Consider the following 20,389-nt stretch of genomic DNA (forward strand, 5'->3'; position numbering starts at 1 on the left):
CAATATGTGGTTAAGTACTCCAATTATCCCCATTTTGCTGATAGGAAAATGGGCTCAGCTGAAATCACTGCCAGGGTCACAGCCAGTGAGTACTGAGAACAAGAGTCAGGCCCCTGCCTCTGGTGTCCACAGCCCACTCTGCAGCTGCATTCACAGCTCCGATTTCCTTCCTTACTGGCCCCACGTGTCCAGGGCAGCCTTCCCCTCCGCCCTGCTCCCAGCCTTGGCCCTGCTGCCATCCAGCTGTGTGATCGTGAGCAAGCTGCTTATGTTCTCTGAGCCTCAGCTCCTTGCACGAAATAAGAGTTGGCTTGGGGCCGGGCATGGTGGCTCACGCCTGTAATCCCAGCACTTTGGAAGGCTGAGGCGGGCGGATCACAAGGTCAAGAAATTGAGACAATCCTGGCCAACATGGTGAAACCCCGTCTCTACTAAAAATACAAAAATTAGCTGGGTGTGGTGGTGTGCGCCTGTAGTCCCAGCTACTCAGGAGGCTGAGGCAGAAGAATCGCATGAACCCGGGAGGTGGAGGTTGCAGTGAGCTGAGATCTTGCCACTGCACTCCAGCCTGGCCACAGAGTGAGACTCCATCTCAAAAAAAAAAAAGGCTTGGATTTAGGTTTCTGATATAGAATCTGTGGGCTCCCACAGGTATTTAAAAGTTGACCCTTGTGTTATTTTGAATGTTTTAAAAACAGAAACTACATTTATACAGGATAATATGACTGGGCTGACAAAAAAAAAACAATAGGTCTCTTTTGTTTGGGGCTGCAGTGACGTCCACTTTAGGTCTCCTGCTCGTCCCAACAGGCAGTCCTCTGTGTGTCTTTGATGAATAAAAAATGTGAAAACAGATTAATTATTACTTAATACTTGCAGTATTTTTGGAAGGCGGACGCTTTGGGAACAGAACCAGTGGCACTGCTGATCTCCAAGCTCCCTTCCAGCTCTAACACCTCTACATGTGAAGCTATTGGCAGGACCTGGCCTGATTTAAAAACCCTCCCAAATGCAGGCCTCATGGGGTCTAGCTCTTATTTGCAAGGCTGGTTCATCCTATTAGCAGAATCAGCAGAGGTGGTGACTTTCTAACCCCCTTCCCCTGTCCCCATGACAAACCCTCCCTGTTGTGAGCCTCTTTCCCATCGAATTTCTCACCACGTGAGCAGTGGAGGAGTTCCCCACTGTTGACTGCCTCCTGCCATTGGTAATTATCTCCCCACCATCCTACGCTTGTAAATATTACTTAATATTCCCAGCGCACTGGGACATGCTGGTGTCTCCAACTAATCAGACTTTGGCTTGACTGAGATGCTGTCCCCTGCTGACCTGGGGGCCGAAAATGCAGAGTGAATGCCACGGTCAAGGCCAGCACTGAGTCACGTCCGCCAGATTGAAAGCGGAACCATACTGCTTTCATGGGGAGGCTTACCTGAGGTCCCCTGTAATCCCAGGAGCCCGTGTGGTCCTGCAGCTCTGCAGACACTGCTTTCTTTTTCAGTCCCCCGCTGACTGTAGATGGCACTTCCTCACCTCAAATTCACTGGATCTGTCCTGGACAGGCTTTGTTTGTTTCTGTTAGAGGCTTCTAGACCCTTCTATCTCCAGAGCATCCAAGGTCTCTGGTACTGGCTTGTTCTCCCCCAACCCTGGGCTCCTGGACAGGCCTCCCTGCTGAGAGGTGGGCTGAGCGAGAAATAGTGTCAGCTGCTCACTGCTGGGGGGCAGGGTGCACAGGCATTCATCTGGCACTCAGCTCCCCATGTCCCCTGCGCCACCGCCGCCCCACCCACCCCCAGCCTGCCAGGCCTACTATCACGTGTCCTGGATCTGTGTCAGCTCCCTCGATTTCTCTGGAAAACAGGAATCCTGAGCATTGTCAAGCTGACAGCTGCTTAGTGGGAGGAGGCAAAAAATATGGGCATCTCAGTTGCATTGTCCAATGTCAGGTGGCCCACCCGAAAGAAACTCAACAGGTCCCTCTTCCTTGGATCTTTGTCTTGCTGCTTCTCTCTCCTGATTTCTCCCTCTTCCCTCTGTCCACTTCCAAAAATGTGCACCTGGCTCAGGTCTGGCCTCTCACTTCTAAGGGACAACAGATGGAGTTACATCTTCAGGAGAGCCCGCCTGCAGTGAGGAGCGCTGGAGAAAAATGTAGGACCTTCACCCAGGAACAGAGAGGTGGGAGGGCTGGCCTAAGGAGGAGGCCTCCACATACTTGAGGGTGTAGAGTGGGGAGCCCGGGAGAAGCTACAGGGCAGCTGAGGTCAGCTCCATGCCTGTGGCACTCAGGGACCACGCCCCTGCCCAGTGAGCTAACATCCTCCTGGGGGAGCCACACAGTAAGCATGCTAAGTAGATGGCAGAGTGGGCCCATCCTGAGAAGTGCCCGTGGGAAACAAAATAGAGCAGGGGAAGGGAAACGGAGAGTCCTGGCGGGGTGAGGGGACATGCTGTATTTTTTTTTTTTTTTTTTTTTTTTAGACAGAGTCTCACTCTGTCGCCCAGGCTGGAGTGCAGTGGCTGGATCTCAGCTCACTGCAAGCTCCACCTCCCAGGTTTACACCATTCTCCTGCCTCAACCTCCCAAGTAGCTGGGACTACACGTGCCCGCCACCATGCCTGGCTAGTTTTTTGTGTTTTTTTTAGTAGAGACGGGGTTTCACCCTGTTAGCCAGGATGGTCTCAATCTCCTGACCTTGTAATCCACCCGTCTTGGCCTCCCAAAGTTCTGGGATTACAGGCTTGAGCCACCGCGCCCGGCTTTTTTTTTTTTTTTTTTTTAGACGAAGTCTTGCTCTGTCACCCAGGCTGGAGTGCAGTGGCGTGATCTCGGCTCACTAAAAGCTCCACCTCCTGACTTCATGCCATTCTCCTGCCTCAGCCTCCCAAGTAGCTGGGACTACAGGTGCCTGCCACCACACCTGGCTAATTTTTTGTGTTTTTAGTAGAGACGGGTTTCACTGTGTTAGCCAGGATGGTCTCGATCTCCTGACCTCGTGATCCGCTCACTTCGGCCTCCCAAAGTGCTGGGATTACAGGCGTGAGCCACCGCGCCTGGCCGAGATGCTGCAATTTAAAGGGAGTGGCATTTGAACAAAGATTTAAAGGTGAGCAAGTGAGCCATGTAGGGGTCTGGAGAGTGTTCCAGTAGAACAAGCAGCAAAGGTAAAGACCCTGGGGCAGGAGCCTGTCTGGTGTATTGCAGGAGCATCAGGGGGTCAGGGTCAGTAGGCAGGAGTGGGGTGATCAAAGATGAGAATAGCAGGAGAGGAAACCAGAGAGTAACTTACAGAGGGACCGGGTTGTCCAGGGCCTATGGGCTGTTGTAAGACAGCGAAATGGGGACACATTTGAGGGTTTCAAGCAGAAAAGTGTCATGAGCTGACCCATCTTTTTGCTTTTTTTTTTTTTTTTTTGAGACGGGGTCTCACTATGTTGCCCAGGCTGGGTGCAGTGGCTATTCACAGGTGCTGTCACAGCACCCTACAGCCTCAAACTCCCAGAGTCAAGTGACCCACGTCAGCCTCCTCAGTAGCTGGGACTACAGGCATGAGCTACACCCGGCAGCTGACTTCTGTTTGTAACAGGATCCCAAGCTGCTGTGTCGGATATAGACTGCAGGGGGTAAGGGTGGAAGCAGAAGGACCACTAAGGAGCTAGTGTGACAATCCCGGGGAGAGGTAATAGTGTCTCAGGTCACAGTGGTGTCAGGGGTGCAGGCTGTGCTGTACCATGATTCAAAAAAGGGACGGACAGGATGTCTTTGAAGATCTCTTCTAGCCTGATAGCCTCCACTTCTCCAAGGCCACAGATCTGGGCAGAATGCCAACTTGTTGGGCCCGCTCCCCCAACAGGAGTTACCTCTTGACTGTCCTATCATGGGGTACGTTGAGCCTTCCTATTCTCAGATGCCCATGGTACTTTTGGGGAGGTGGGGCAATGATGAATTGGGAGGGCTGTCACGGGTGTTCTGGGTGCTGGGTGGCAGTGGAGGACTTGAAGTGGCTCTGCTGAGAGGCAGTGGGTGGGTCAGGGCCCCTGCTAGACTGTGGTCACACCACCAGTGCCTGTGTGGATGTTCCTGCTGCTGGTGGGCAATGAGGAGAGTCCCACTTAACTGTTCCGGTGTCCATATGACTAAAAGGGAATTGAGGGCCAGCCGCCATGGCTCACACCTGTAATCCCAGCACTTTGGGAGGTTAAGGCGGGCAGCTTGCTTGAGCTCAGGGGTTCGAGACCAGCCTGGGCAACATGGCGAAACACCATCTCTACAAAAAATCGTAAAATTAGCCAGGCATGGTGGCACACACCTGTAGTCCCAGCTACTCAGGAGGCTAAGGCAGGAGAATTGTTTGAGCCCAGGAGGTTGAGGCTGTGTGAACTATGATCACACCACTGCTCTCCAGCCTGGGTGAAAGAGCAGGACCCTGTCTCAAAACCCCAAAAAACAGGAGTTGAGGGCATGTGAATTCTCTATTGGTACTAATGGTTCTTGGTTGGAATCATTCATACACCCACTTCTGCCGCGGAAGTTCCCGGATGTAGAGGCGATTACTAAGAGCCGGTGTGTGTTGGGGGCTTCCCTCCTGGCTGCCGGGCACTGTGTCAGGCCCTTGCCTTCCTCAGTCTGGAGCACCAGCTCTCCAGCGGAGGCCTCATCCTTCTGCCTTGTCCAGACAAGGAAGAAGGAAGGCAAGGCCCTGCAAGGTGAAGGGACTTCCTGGAAAGCAGAGGCTGCTGAGCCCGGCTGGTGTTGGAGCCCAAGCCTGTGAGTCCCACCCTGTCCCTACCACCATGCAGCGCTCCTCAACAAAGACGGCTACTTAATCCAAGGTCATCCTCAGTGGATCCGAGGCTGCAGCCTGATGACAGTATCAGTCACAAGGGTGGCAGGCAGGCCCCACTGGCCTCTGGGGTCATGAGAGCTTGCTGAGTTTTCCACCCAGACCCTTTGTGTCTGTGTCTGGGCCTCTGGGGACACCGGACTGTCCTGGCTCAGAGCAAGGTGGTAACTGCGGGTGGGGTTGCTTCTGATCTGAAAGGAGCCTGCCTCTGCCCTCCTTGGGAACAACGAGGGCCAGTGAGGGGCCACTCAGGGTGGAATGCCTGAGCAAAGGCCGCCCTCCTCTCACCCATCCCTGTCCTACCAGAGCTGCTGTTGAGTTTTGCAAAAGGCATTTGCTTTAGAAAGAGATGCTACAGGCCGGGCGCGGTGGCTGAAGCCTGTAATCCCAGCACTTTGGGAGGCCGAGACGGGCGGATCACAAGGTCAGGAGATCGAGACCATCCTGGCTAACACGGTGAAACCCCGTCTCTACTAAAAAATACAAAAAACTAGCCGGGCGAGGTGGCGGGCACCTGTAGTCCCAGCTACTCGGGAGGCTGAGGCAGGAGAATGGCGTAAACCCGGGAGGCGGAGCTTGCAGTGAGCTGAGATTCGGCCACTGCACTCCAGCCTGGGCGACAGAGCGAGACTCCATCTCAAAAAAAAAAAAAAAAAAAAAAAGAGATGCTACATACGAGTATGGTGGCTTATACGTGTAATCCCAGCACTTTGGGAGGCCAAGGTGGAAGGATCACTTGAGCCCAGGAGCTTGAGACCAGCCTGGGCAACATGGTGAGACCCTTTCTCTAGAAAACAAAATTTTTTTTTAAATTAAAAAACAAAACAAAAAAAAGATGCTGCAAAAGCGAAGCCCCTGAGGGGCTGACTTAACGGCTGGCCGCCCTCTGGATAGGCCTCGCCTCAGCTGCCCACCCTGTGGGTCAGTAAGCGAGACACCGTCACTCTGAGTACAGCAGCCTGAAAGCAGGAGTGGGCCAGGGCTAGTTAGAGGAGCTCTCTGTGGTCCGCTTGAGTGAGGAAGACGACACCATTGTTCATTTCCCTTTTGGAAAGGGTCTATCTATGTCCTTTGTCCCTTCTTCTCTTAGTGTCCTCACGTGTTCTTGACACTGTATTTATCGTGTCGCAAATACATTAGTATGATAAATATTTCCCCCAGTTTGCCATTTGCTTTTTTAATGTTTTGATTTTGAAATGTATGCTTTATTTTTTATGTTACATATGTCGAGCTTTTTCCTTTTGATTTTTTCCCATTGCTTTAATGCTTAAAAATCCATTCTTATCTTGAGATGAAATGTAATTAATCTGTATTGTGTTTCAGTTTTTCCTAGTGTTATTCTTTGTTTATTTTGTATTTTACAATAGTCAATATCATGTTTCCTCAGCCCCACCTCCTCCAGCCCCACCTCCTCCAGCCCCACTGCCACCTTTCATGCCTCACATCTGTTTTCGATTTTTCCTCTCTTCTTAAGTCCTAGCACGCTGCCTCACGCCTCCATCCTCGTCCCCTCCTCGGACACCAAGGGCCTCTCACAAACCCTCCTGACCCCTCCCGGCATTTGCAGTAGGAAGAACCACACACGTGGCTGGCTCCGGGTGTCCGAGTCTGGTGGAGCCGAGTGTTTTTCTTGTTGCTTCTCAGGGACTAGAATCGTCCGCTTAAGATTCTGCATGTCCATACTTGGAAAGTCATTTACATAAATAGGTCATTGATTGGAAGACTCCCCCCTCCTCTGTCCTTGAACTAAAGGCCCCTCGAATAGCCGGCGGTTGCTGTTGTTTTAGATGTCATAGCCCATTTCTGTTCACCTCTCTTCTAATGTCAGGTCTCCTTTGCTTTCAGGACGATGTTTTCTGCTCCCTGTCATCTTTGGTGGGAGTGCCAATCACAGCACCTCACCCTGTCCTTCCACTCACCGGGACAGACACACAACACTAGCTAGGCCAACTGGCATCTTCCCTGGGATGCTGCTTCAAGAAGGCGCAAAAGGACCCCACTTGCTTTTAGAGCTGTGGCTCTAGAGGACTCTCAGTTAGACCTACTGGGGTCATCATCCCCATCACAGAAAGCCCTTGTACCTGAAGTGAGGGTGAGCCCAACACAGAAGGAAGCTGAGCTGAGAGACAAGAGCAAGAGAAGCCAAGAAAAATATCTGGAGCACCTGGATCCAGCCTCACCTGCATCCCACAATCCTTGGGCTTCCTCCTACATGAGCCAATACAGTACCTTTTAATTTGAGCCCGCTTTATGACAGGTTTTTGCTAAAGAATCCTGATTCACCCCTGCATTGTGATGCTTTGGACTTCATTGCCTGCCCGCCTGTAAAACTCCTAAGATGTCAAAGCTGAAAGGGGCTTTAGAGACCACAGTCTCATCCTACAGTTGGTGAAACGAGGGAAAGAACTTGTCCAAGGTCACGTGGTGCATCGTTTCCTGCCCAGCAGCAAAGAAAAGAGCTTGAACTCACTGCCCAGCAGCCCGGACGGTGCTGTGGCCTCTGCGATGGCATTGCAGTGCTTAGTGGCTATTGATCTGTTGTTTTGGATGTGTTACCCAGACAGGACTGCCACTGCCACACGAGCGCATGTGCAGCCCAGGGAGAGCTCTAGGGCGGGGCCAGAGTGGGGGTGGGGAGGGCATCGTTGCTGCTGCTTCAGCCCCTGTCGGGAGAGAATGAGAAAATGGTGGTGAACAAGACCTTGCTGATACTCACTGTGGGCCATGTGCCATGTTAAATGGGCACAGTAGCTTTACATTCGTTCTTCTCAGCCTTGCAGCGTCCCTATGAAGTAGGTGCTATGGGAATCCCTGTTTTGTCAGTGGGAAAACAGGAACTTCCTAGTGGTCACACTGCGATTGAGCCACACGCTTGGACTAACCGGGGTCAGCCTGACTCCAGAGCCTGACTCTTGCACCAAGGAGGGGCAAAATCAGGCAGGCCACATGGATGAGTAGAGGCCCACGTGAGGACTGTGGGAGAGCGTGCCTCGGCTCCCCAGCTCTGGCCCAGGGCAGCCAATTCAAGGCAGACTTGTCAGAGCTTCCAGTTTTTCAAGAGAAGCCGGAAATCTGGACTTTTATGTGAAATGTCTCTATTTTTAAATGTTGGCAAAGAAATTCAGATTTTAAAAAAAAGCACACACACACACTGTGCAAGGCAACCCAAACCACATTTGCAAGCCAGTGGATTGCAGCTTTTCGACTTTACTATATTCTTTCTGTGGCTGCAGGAAGCTGTTGTAACCCACAGGACTCTGTCCGTCACCTGGCAGGAGAGCGGACCTACCTGGATGTGGTTAGGATGCCACCCTGCCCTGCTCACACTCACTCATTTCTGAGTGTGTGTCAGAGGCCAGCCAATGCCAGAAGCAGGGGTTGGGCGGGGCGGGTGGTGGGGCACGTGTGCTTGCTGGGGAGGGCCAGGAGCATAGAAGAAGCCTCCTTATCCAATGTTACAGGTGAGGAAATTGAGACCAAGCGAGGCCATATAAACAGCTGGGTCCCCGGCGACACATGGAAAGAGCTGCTGGGACCGGGTCCAAGGTCTTCCCGAACCGTAAGTATGGTCCTCTGAGCACACATTACCCTGCTGTTGGCCTTTTGGCTGGTAGAGGAGACACCTGGATTCTGGGATGTGGCAGAGCCCAGCCTTGCCCATGATGAGGATAATAAGGAAGTCACTGAAACTCTGTGAGCCCCAGTTTCTCCATCTGTAAAATGGGCATGTCCTCTGTAAAACAGAGGCATTGGCTCTGCCCCCACGCCCATGTAAAACTATGGCCTCCAGGCCCAGAGGGGTAGAGCGTGGCAGACTCCTCACCTCCAGGAGCAGGGCACTGAGCCAAAGATACCTGCAGCCCCCTCTGCGGTGCCTCTGGGGCTGGGACTGTTCTGGGCACGCGCTGAGTTATGGTGACACATCCAGAGCTGAGTCTGTCTCTCCCGCCTGCCCAGTCCTCTGGGAAAGGAGTGGGGGTCAGGAAGGTGAGGGGGGCTTCATTTCCAGGTCACCATCCTCAGGCCTGGGCCTGACACAGAGGAGAATGAGCGGGAGGGTGGACGAACAGCATCCTAACAGTAGTTCTCGTCCACACCCTGCACCCGTGTGCCAAGCTCTTAGTTTACGCCATGCTTCATCCCAGCGGAGTCTTGTGCTGTGGGGGGAGCTGCAGCCCTGCCCTCATCCATTCACCATGCATGCACCCCTGCTTTTCAGGAGGTGGCTCCCAACTCTCCCCAGGGCTCAGAGTTGTCCCCGAGACCCTGACCCAGGCCCAGTCAGGGCAGCCATCCCCAGATTTCCTTGGCACACTGGGTGTCAGCTGCCTCCCCCCATCCTTGGCCTGGTGGGACCTGGGGGCTCTCAGCTACCCAGGCAGGAGATCAGCCCCCAGCAGAACGGCCCTACGTCAGCCTGTCTGTGTCTTTGAGGGTTCTCAGCGCTTTACCTGGCCTCAGAAACTACCTCTCAGCCTGAGGGTCCCCACAAGGCTTTGGACTGATGCCCCCTGCCTCAGCTTGACTGATCGAGGTGGAGCCTCAGGGCCCTCAGAGGGCAGGGCTGAGACCCATAGGGTGAAGCCACAGGAGGCAGATGGAAAACCTTAGTGTGAGGTACAACTTACCATCAAAGCTGCCTACAATGGAATGGGCTCTTTTTAAGAGGTAAGTTTTCTGTTCCCAGAGATTTGAAAGTAAAACTTGCAGCCGATGGGGCTAACACACATCTGCTAGGACAGTAGCCTCACTAAATGACTGAGGTTCCCTTCCAGTTCTTAGACCACGAATCTCCTTTGTAGGGTTTTTCTCCCCAGTCCACCCCCTAAGACAGACACAGGCCTTCGCAGGCCTGATTCAGGGTGGAGGAAGGGGAGTCCCAGGTTGAAGGCGAGTTGTTTGCAACCCACGGCTGGGCTCAGGAGCAGGGACGCTGCAACCCAGCTGCTTTTCTGCAGGGCCTTCACCTGTCCTGCAAGGACCAAGGCCAAGGCTGCTATGAGCCCCCCATCTGACCCAAGAGGTTCCCACAATGGTCCTGGGTGGTGGGTCCGGCCACTGGGTAGGTGTGGGAGCTGGGGGTTGCAGGTTCAACTTGGCGAAATGTCAGTACACCCACGGGGTCAGGCAGCTTTTCAGGGGCCCAAGGCCATGGAGCTCCAAAGGAGGGCAGCAGGGAGCACGCAGAGAATCGTCCCCACCCAGCTCTTCTCCCACAGGCTCCACGGATCACACTCTGTCTCTCTCGCACGCTCCAGGAGAGACACGGCAGCACACACACAGGCAGACACAACCAGCACCCACATCCGAGCGCTCACACACATCAGACGCGTGCGCGTCGTGCAGAGACGCCCACATGGAGACACAGATACACACCCTCCCGGAGTCACACAGACGACACCCACGTGCACGCGGGCACAAACACAGGCCCTGCCTACTTCCGAACCAACTCCACCTCCAGCATGGCCACCCTGGCTGGGGAAGGTAGGCCGGCCGGGTGGGTGCCCTGGATCAGCCTCCTTGCCCTGGGAGTCCTGATCATCTGGAAGCCATGGCCTACCCTGCCCATTGGAGGTCTGCAGGGCCAGGGGCTGCCCGGAGGCAACACAGTAGTTCAGCAGCGCCCTGGGGTCAGCTGATCTGGGTCAGGTCTCAGCTTTCCCACCTTCTGGCTCTGTGACCTGGGCAAGTCACTGGACCTCGCTGAGCTTCAGCTTCCTCATCTGGAAAATGGGTATAACATAGTGCCAACCCTTGAGTCCTGTGATCTCTGTAGCCCCCAGGCCTGGAATATCCTAGATGTTCAGTAAACAGAGACTGTTGCTGTCGCCCCAGGGCGAGGGCTCCTTTGGCAAATGGCCACTCACCCATTGCAGACTGGCATTTGGTGAGTGCACCATATTGGTGAGCTATTATTTTCATGTCTACTTCGGGGGGCTACCTGGGGTCTGAACTTCACTTGTGGGGACCCAGGATGTAGGCCTCCACGTCCAGACTGGCAAAGAGAACCCCATTCCTCTGGCAAAGACAGGGCTGAGCTAGGTAGTCTTAAACAATAAGCAGCCACTCAGCTAGAACTTTGACTGGAATATTCACAGCGTAATGCCATAGCATTCCAGAACCACAGCTGCAAAAACCAGAGGCTCTTGCCAGTGTGTTTCAGGCTCTCAAAGATCTTGAAGCACAAATCTCAGAATGTCAGAGCTGTAGAGGCCTTGGAGACATCTAGTTCAGCTGTCTTGTTCCTAAGATGGAATCCCAGAGTCCATTCCAGACCAGTGTGACAGAAATTGGAAACAGAGGCCCAGAGAGGGGGAGCGACTGAGCAAAGTTGCACAGTGAGTTAGTGGAAGTGTCGAGACCAGACCCTTGGTCCCGGCTTTGTAGCAAGTTTAGATTCAGCCCCTCTATGGAGACCCGGAGGAAGGAAGGCAGAAGAAGAAACATTCGGGCCAAAGTGAGGATTTTCTGGAGAACTGTTTTTGAAAAATCAAACCAAAAAGAAAAATGGGAAAAAGGTGCTGGCTTCCCCTTATTTTCTGCCTGTCTTCCTCTGGACACTCGCTCTCTGCAGCTCTCAGCCGTTCCAGCTCTGCTCACAAGCTGCTTCCAGCCGCCCACGGGCTTCCTAAAATGGTCTCTGCAAGCTAATTCCAGAGGGTGAATGGCAGAGAGCAGGCCTGCAGGGAGGCGGGGGGTGCACTTCCTTAGCCGACGCAGGTGCAGACAGACTCCACATCAGTGTTGCACCGGCTGTCCCCAGCTCCAACCCCCTCCCCAGGTGCTTCCATGGCCCCCAGCTGCTGGGACCAGGGGGCCCAGCTTTCCCCTCTCACTGCCTGACCTCTTGGAATAGGTTATTTTTCCTTCTTAAATAATTAATTTTTAAAATTTTGTAATAATACGTATTTATCATCGAATAATCAGGAAAGTATAAAGAAGAAAATTAAGATCACCTGTAATCAGCTCCTCTAAATGAAACAACCATTAGCAATTAAGCATATATCCTTCCAGTCTTAGGACTCAGCACATATTACAGAGGGGCTGATTCAGTACATAATGTTCTAAATCCTGTTCTTTCCTTCCAATTGTATATTCACAAGCATCTTTCTAGTCAACAGTTGCACTTCCACAGCATGATTTTTAGTGGCTGCATGGCACCTTGCATATGACTACACCACGCTTTACTCAGCCAATCCCCAATGCCCAGCATTTTAGCTTGTGTCCATTTCTCCCCTATGAGAAACAGTACATGGTTTATTCTTGTAGTTACATCTTTGTAATCAACCTAGTTATTTCCGTAGGACAACTTCCTGGAATTGGAATTACTGGCCGAAGGGTTTATACTTTTTTAAAAAGATAAAATGCAAAATTATAATACTGTCCTGTCTTCCTATAATGAATGTGTAATAATTAGGTAATAAATAAAAATTAGAAAATATAGATAAGGAAAAATACGAGAAAAAAATCATAACTTTCCCCAAATCTGACTACCAAGATATGGTCAAGAATGCTGCTGGAAAGCATCTAGACTTTTTTGTATGTGTGTGTACACATATAATGGGATTATACTATACATGCTGTTTTGTAAAACTGATCATTTGTTCATGTCGATACATAAATTTACATTCACAGTATCACTTTTTTTTTTTTTAGAGACAGGGTCTCGCTGTGTCACCCAGACTGAAGTGCAGTGATTTAATCATAGCTTGCTGCAGCCTTGAACTCCTGGGCTCACACGATCCTCCCACCTCAGCCTCCAGAGTAGCTGGGACTACAGGAACACACCATCACACCTGGCTAATTAACAACAACAACAACAAAACTGTAGAGATGGAGTCTTTCTATATTGCCCAGGTTGGTCGTGAACTCCTAGCCTCAAGCAATCTCCCACTTTGGCCTCCTAAAATGTTGGCATTATAGGCGTGAGTCGCCACACCCGGCCCACGGCATCACTTTTATCTGCCACAGCGTATTTCATTCTGTGTTTATACCTTGGTATCACCACTGTCCTGTTTTGGGGAAGTAGGTTTCTGATTTTGCTCCAGTATAAATAGCTCTGTAATGAACATGCTTGGAAAGCAGCTTTGCTTCTTGTCCATATGCGTTCGTAGGCTCTGTAGTAGTGGAATTGCTGGGTCAAGGGTTTTTGTTGTTGTTCATTTGTTTGTTTTTTGTGTTTGTTTTTGCTGTTGATATCACATCGTTTCTGACCGGAAGTCTAAACAGCAAACCAGCACAGAGGCTCCACTGAGTTGCACGGACGTCTACAGGAAGGGCCCGGAATCTGTAGAACGAGGCAGGAGCTTGTGCTGCATTTGCTGCTCTCCAGGCTGATTGCTTAGAGAAAGGCCTTGGCCTTGAATGGGGCCTTTGCCCAGGAAGGCTCCTCTGTGCCCAGGAAGCCGGGATCAAAACTAGCCCCCCCCACCGGAAGCCATGAGCACACAAGCCGGTTCCTGCTGGCTCTCCCCCGCCCACTTCCTGCAAACCCAATACCTCACGTGCCCTCTTCCTGTCTCCAGATCCCACTCACCTGAGACCATGCACAGCGGGAGAATGAATGTGAGGTGTTACAAAGTCCTCATTGTTCTGAGGAGGGGAGAGATGCAGCCAGGGTAGGCGGCCTCGAGACTGGGCAGGTGTGAGCCCGGGCGGTGAGTCTCAGAGGCGCATGGAGGGTCCGCCTGGAGAGGACAGAATGCAGGGCCAACCCACAGGACGAGACCCAGAGCAGGAAGGGCCTGGAGCCTGCAGAGGGCAACAAGGGGAACAGGCCCGGGGTAGGACAGGGAGGGCCTGCCCAGAGCTTCCGAGGGCACTGACGGCCAGGCCGGCCTGGACACCGTCTCGTCTCTCTCCATCACTGTGCTGCTCTGCTCTCTGGGATCTCAGTTAATTCAGAGTTGGGAAAGGAAAGATCCATCTTAGGAAAAGGTGAGCTGAGAACTAACCAGAAAGACAGGGAGGGAGCGGGCGAGGAAGGGAGAGAGGGAGATAGGAAGAAACAGAGAAGGGAGGAGAGCCCACCACCCTAAAGAGGAAGCCACGCCATCCAGGCCTCCTGACTCCAGCACAGGTCTAAGTGAAGACCTTCCCCTGTGGTCAGCTCAGCAGTGGCTGCAAACCAGGCGTGGTGGCTCAGGTCTGTAATCCCAGCGCTTTGGGAGGCCAAGGCAAGCAGATTGCCTGAGGCCAGGAGTTTGAGACCAGCTTAGGCAACACAGTGAGACCCTGTCTCTACAAAAATATTTTTAAAAATTAGCCGGGTGTAGTGGTACGTGCCTGTCGTTCCAGGTACTCGGGAGACTGAAGTGGGAGGATCGCTTAACCCTGGAGTTAAAGTTTGCAATGAGCCATGATCACGCCACTGCACTCCAGCCTGCGTGACAGAGACCAAGTCTCAAAAATTAAAATAACAATAATAGTAAGAGACTGCAACAGACCTTCAAGCTGGGAGAGCAGGTTTTCAGGCAGCTCAGGACCACAATCCCGGTTCTAAAAAGTGCGTGCAGGCACGTCCGACAACGAGGCAGCCATGCAGGTCTGGGCGCCAGCTCAGAGAGGAGGGTCCCGCATTAGGCTCAGCCATTTCGGCTTCTTTCCACTCTTGCCCTGCATTGAATTCCCGTGTTTATTAATCCCCTCCAGAGCACAACTGAACCCATCTTGTGAGATGAAGGAAAGCGTCAGGGCTGCCCGTTGCAAACCCAGTGTGGCGCAGTGCCCAGGCCGTGTGCAGTATACAGTATAGTATACTATATGTGCAGTATAGTATACAGGCCGTGTGCCTCGATACTATGGGCAGCTGCCGAGGAGACATCTCTTGGAGCAAAGTTTCTCTGCTCATCACCCCCCAACTTCCCTTTTTGTCACTTGATTCAGGTGGGGTTCACCTCTCCGTGGCCTCTCCTCTCTTTCCTTCCCCACCTCTGCACTCTGGGCCTGCTGGGAACGGAGGAGAGATGGGTGGGCCGTGGTGTGCTTCGCTCACAAACATCCACCCAGCGCCCAGGTGTGATTGGGGGAGGCTGGGTGGCCAATGACCTGTGAGCCTGTAGGCCACCCCCTTTCCCCCAGGGGACAGCTTCTGGGAGCCTGAGGTCGGGGGTCTTGGAGAAAGAACAGAAGCACACCCTTGGCTCTTTCAGGTTGGGGGTGGGTGGAGTGGAGAGCGGGGCTCTTGCCTGAACGGTCAAATCATAAAACTGTGAAGAGCTGGCCAGGCATGGTGGCTCAAGCCTGTAATCCCAGCACTGTGGGAGGCTGAGATGGGCGGATCACCTGAGATCAGTAGTTCGAGACCAGCCTGGCCAACATGGCGAAACTCCATCTCTACAAAAAATACAAAAATTAGCCAGGCGTGGTGGCACACTCCTGTAATCCCAGCTCCTCAGGAGACTGAGGTAGGAGAATCACTTGAACCCGGGGGGCAGAGGTTGCAGTGAGCCGAGATTGTGCCACTGCACTCCAGTCTGAGAGACAGAGCAAGATTCCATCTCAAACAAACAAACAAACAAACAAAAAACACAAAATACTATGATAAGCTGACATTTAAGCGCGCTCAGTACGTGCCTGGAACTGTCGAGTTAGTACCTTGCTTAGGTCATAGAAGGTGGGTACCGCCATCATCCCCACTTTTTAGATGGAGGAAACAAGGTGCAGAGGGTGAGTAACTGGCCCAAGATCTCACAACCAGCAGGTGGCAGAGCTGGATTTGGAGCCTGTGATTGTCCCACCCAGCCAAAGTCTAATCAGGCTTTCTGTCCTCCAAGCTCTGCGAAGCCATCCTTGGCTTCCCAGAACCTTTCTTTCCCTGGTCCGAGCTCCCAACCCACCCCCTATCTGGGCTCGAGAGAGGGAGTCTGGAAGCCACCCGGTCTCCATCCAGTAAGAACACGCTCCTACCCACTGTAGCCCCGGTGCCTACACGAGTGCCTGCAATATAGTAGCTGCTCAATAAAGATTTGCTGACCAAGGGTCAGGGTCAGTGGCATGTGCCTGTAATCCCAGCTACACAGGAGGCTGAGGCAGGAGGATCACTTGAGCCCGGAAGTTCGAGACCATACATTGACACCCCATCTCAAAGGGGAAAAAAAAAAAAAAAGTTTGCTGAGCAAGCTCTGCCCTGTGTAGCTGGTGCTGGGACTCACAGTGCGCCTGCAACAGTCAGGAGAGAGGCCTGGAGCCAGGCTGCCCTCTCCAGTCCCAGCCGTGTGATGCTGGGTGAGTCACTGCGTACCTCTGGGCTGCACTTCTCTGCCTGTAGAGAGAGAGATGCCCCAGTGCCTGCCTCCCTTTGGGGGGCCCCGAACAAATGCTCCGTGGAGACATAGCTGCTGTTATTATTGCTGCCATTATCCAGGGACACCATCTGTATTCGGCCCTGGGGCTGGCAGAACGTGGTTCTCTCCCCCACTGCCCCTCTCCTGATGCTGATGGAAGCCTGCAGGGGTGTGGGGAGCCTGCCCTGGCCCAGGTCTTCTCCTCACCCGTGTCAGGAAAGAGACCCTGTCTGCACCTGTCCCCAGCCCCAGCCCAGCTGCTATTCTTAGTCCCTCCCCATTTTCCTCATCTCCAGGCATTTTCCCTCCTAAACTTGCTCTGCGTTTCCATAGGAACCAGGGGAGGGTGGAGATGGGGAGAGGGTCCTCCCCCACGGAAGGGAACTTCATTTGGGGCTCTTTGGGAGCGGCTGGCAGTGCCTGGTGGAACTTCCCCCACTGCGCCGCTCCCCTCCTCCCCAGACCCCACCTTGAACAGCCTGTTCCTCCAACCGTTATTTTTAATACATTTATCCTGCCGCTTAATTTATCCCGCATTGTGATCAGATTTAGCTGAGAGCGCTCCGCAGCCCGGCCTGCCTGCATATTCATGAGCCGGTTCATTCATGCCGCCCCCAGAATGCTGGGCAGTAGTGGGCAGCGCGCTGCCTGGTTCCCGGGTCCCACCTGCCACAAGGGCAACCGGGGGTCAGAGGTCAAGGGCGCAGGCTGCAGCCAGAGAGTGGTGTAGGGTACAGCACCTGTGGGTAGGGGGTGGGGGGTGTCCCTGGGTGGAGGCTCTGGAGCCAAACTGTGCTAACATCTTTCTCTGCCATTGCTGATAAAATCACTTCGCCTCTCAGTTTACTCATCTGCAAAAGGGGACAATAATGTCCCCTGCTCTGGGTCACTGGAAGATCGAACAAGAGAATATACATAAATGATCACAGTGGGTATTCAGTGTAGTTCCCTGTTGTCATTGGCGTTCCTGCTGAGCAGTGACTCATCGTGGCTCTGGGTCCTGGAGAAGCGGGGTGGTGGGCTGGTGCACGGGTCTGCCCTGGCGATGAGGCTATGGGCTGTTTCTGTCCAGCCTTTGCTGACTGCTGATACGAGCTCCTCCCCTCAAGTGAGGGTCAGGAGGGCAGTTCCCAAAAGGCAGGTGGGGCCAGAGGATGCAGTCCGGTCTCTCAGGAAGGGCCCCTGGGATTGTCCAGGGTATGTAGCCCCCACCAGGGGCCAGCGGGGAGGCTGGGGCTCTGGAAGGAGGCAGGGCTCTAGACTCCAGGTTCTTCTGGCCCTTGGGAATTTCTAGGTCGGTTATTCCCTTCAGTTATTCGTTGTGTTATTTTACTGTTGCCAAGCCCGTGCTGGGCGCTGGGGATATTGCCCTGTTGTAGCTCGGGTGGACTACATCCCATCAGAGAGGTGAATCAGGCTACAGAGTGGTCAGGGCCTTCAGATGAGGCCAGATCAATTGCCTAGGGGTTCAGAAGGGGAGGAAATCATCCCAGCTGGGCATCCGGAAGGTTTCCTGTAGGAGGCAGCATTTAGGCTGAACCTTGAAAATGTGGCTGTAACAAGACTGGACGGAGTAAGATGGATACTTGAGGTCTAAGGGACAGCAAAGGCAAAGGCTGGGGATGGGAACACAGCTTGGGAGAGGCCAGCCAGGTGGAGGCTGGGAGACCCCTGAGCCCCAGGTGAGGGATCCCAACTTACATCAGCCATCCCCCGAGGTGGGAGCCAGAGGGGCCTTACCTCTGTCCCTCGCATGCGTGTACACACAGGGGCCACATTGCAGCTTGCTGGGGAAAAGAGAGGAGCTTCTGCCTGGGTCTCCTGATTAATCTATAATTAAATCAGCACAGACGCCACAGAACCATGTTGTCATTAGAGAGCTGGTGAGGGCAGACCGGGATTTCCTTGGGAACTGAGAGGCCTGCCAGTTGGCCGCAGCCCACACCATGCACGGGTGGCCTTCAGGGGCAAGGGGCAGGCACGAGAGGCCAGAGCCTCAGCCACGAGTGAGAAAAACAGCAGCTCACTCTTGGCCATTTACAGTGTTCCCAACACTGTCTTGGTTAATCCTCATGACATGCCATGGGCTGGACCAAGCGGGGTATTATTATTTACTCGTATTTTACAGATGGAGAAACTGAGGTGTAGAGAGCCAAGGGATAAGCCAGCCTGGATCCATGGGTTTTGGAATCAGAAAATCGTGGGTACGAAATTCCGTTGCCAGCTATGTGCTCTCGGGCAGATTGCTTACCTTCTCTGTGCCTTAGTTTCTCCATCTGTGTATTGGGGACAAGACCTTATCACTTCAAAGCATTGCTTAAGGATTGAATAAGGCAACTCACACAAAGAACTTAGCACAGCGCTTGGTGCTTGGCAAACACTCATCAAATGCTGCTACTTAACACTTTGCTGTAACTGCTTCTCTCTTGTCCATCTTTCTTGCCAGAATATGGACTCCATGAGGATAGGGACTGTCTGTCTTGTTAATTTCATAGTGTTCAATAAATTACTAGTATGTGAGACAGCCTTTGGTAAGCTGCAAAGTGCTAAACCATTAGATACTATTTTCTCTGTCTATGTTCTACCTTGCTCTAAAAAGGATTCAAGGAGATAAGTATTAATATTATTATCTTTGTTATTATCACTGTTATGTACCAACTCTGTTACTCAGAGGTGGTTCTTCCTTAAATTAATATAGAAAAAAATCTAGGCCAGGTGTGGTGGCTCATACTTGTAATCCCAGCACTTTGGGAGGCCGAGGCGGGTGGATCATTTAAGGCCAGGAGTTTGAGACCAGCCTGGGCAACATGGTGAAGCCCCATCTCTACTAAAAATACAAAAAGTAGCCAGGTGTGGTGGTGTGTGCCTGTAATCCCAGTGCTGGTGGAGGCTGAGGCAGGAGAATCACTTGAACCTGGGAGATGAAGGTTGCAGTGAGCTGAGATCACACCACTGTACTCCAGCCTGGGTGACAGAGCAAGACTCTGTCTCAAACAAACAAACAAGAAAGAGAAAGAAAGAAGGAAGGAAGGAAGGGAGGGAGGAATGGAGGGAGGGAGGGAGGGAAAGAAAGAAAAAAGGAAAGGAAAGCAAAGGAAAAACAAAAAGTCTAGAAATAGTCAAGGAGCCTCAATTCATAGGTGGCCGCTAAGAGGTGAAGCAGAGACCGGCTTCTGGAGGGAACATCTAGAGACAGCTGCAGAAACCTCTGGGCCAACCAAGGAGCTACAGCCTGGGAAGCCCTGGAAGAACTCCTTGCTTTTGTAATTTGGGAGGCTCTGGATTTTCAGCAAGACCAGAGGGGCTGGAGCCTGCAGCCCACCTAAGAAGACTGGATCTAAGGAATCTGCCTTTGAAGAGTGAGAGGGCATTTGGGGATCATCGTTATCTCCGTGGCACAGTGGTTTCCACCCTCTCCGCTGGGATCTGAGGTTTCTTACACAAATAACTGTTAAAGTCCCAGATTCTCCAAATGAGTTACTTTAAATACGATCAATTAGAGCGGATTCAAAGTTATCCCTGAGACAGTGTGGCCCCACGCACCTACATTTTTGAGTGGACAGTGAAGGACCAGAGCTGTCTGTTGTTCACAAAGCCTCTCTTGCCTGTGCCTCGAGCCCCTGAAGAATGACGACTGTTGGCTGTCCCTCACCTGTGGACATCACATTGTAGCACAGGCTGCTGTGTCCTGCCCGCATTCCCAGAGGTGCCGGCCGAGGGCTCCCTGTGACTCTCAGCCCGAGACTCTGCGCAGAGCCTACTCCTCTAGAAGTGCCAAGACTCGATTCCCCCGGAGCTGCTCTGGAGCAAAGGGCCTGGGGGCTGGCCAGGAAGGACTTCCTTGACCCTCAGTGGGACAGTCACCCACAGTGGCGGCTCATGTCTCCACTTCCCTCCCTTTCCTGGCTCGTTCCCCTTGTCCCATGTAAACTACTTGCACCCAACTCCTCATCCCAGGATCTGTGCTTGGGGGAACGGAACCGCAGACACACTCCAAAATTACAGTTGCTTTATTGTCCTGCAGGAATTTCTGAGAGATGTTCAAGTCTGTGGATATGCCTGGGAGGGCATCCATCATGTGAGCTGTGAGGGCACCTGGGGCTTGGTTGGGCGGGGTTGGGGGAGCGGTGGTCAGTGGATCGTTCTGGCCAATAGAGGCTGACGATAAATCGAAAGCCTCACCTCAGTGCCTGGCAGGAGCAGGTGCAGACCCTGAACTGAGGACTCCGCTGAAGCAGGGAGGCACCTGATTTGTTT

General features: G+C 52.7%; 1 protein-coding gene across 4 annotated transcripts in view; it reads left to right on the forward strand.

The window, feature by feature from the left end:
* The window catches only part of AAR2 (AAR2 splicing factor), a 34,830-nt gene extending 21,899 nt beyond the window's left edge, over window positions 1-12,931 (forward strand). For 2 of the 4 annotated variants that reach the window (XR_013399868.1, XR_013399865.1), the window contains exons 4-5: window positions 6,693-8,406; window positions 12,504-12,931. The gene's annotated coding sequence lies outside the window, so the exon portion shown is untranslated. Of the gene's footprint in view, window positions 1-6,692; window positions 8,407-10,105; window positions 10,332-10,623; window positions 10,735-12,503 lie in introns of all 4 variants that reach the window. The other 2 variants (XR_013399867.1, XR_013399866.1) reach the window with 2 other exon arrangements.
* Window positions 12,932-20,389: the final 7,458 nt, after the last annotated feature.

Source organism: Macaca mulatta, chromosome 10, assembly GCF_049350105.2.
Source record: "Macaca mulatta isolate MMU2019108-1 chromosome 10, T2T-MMU8v2.0, whole genome shotgun sequence".
Classification (NCBI taxonomy): domain Eukaryota; kingdom Metazoa; phylum Chordata; class Mammalia; order Primates; family Cercopithecidae; genus Macaca; species Macaca mulatta.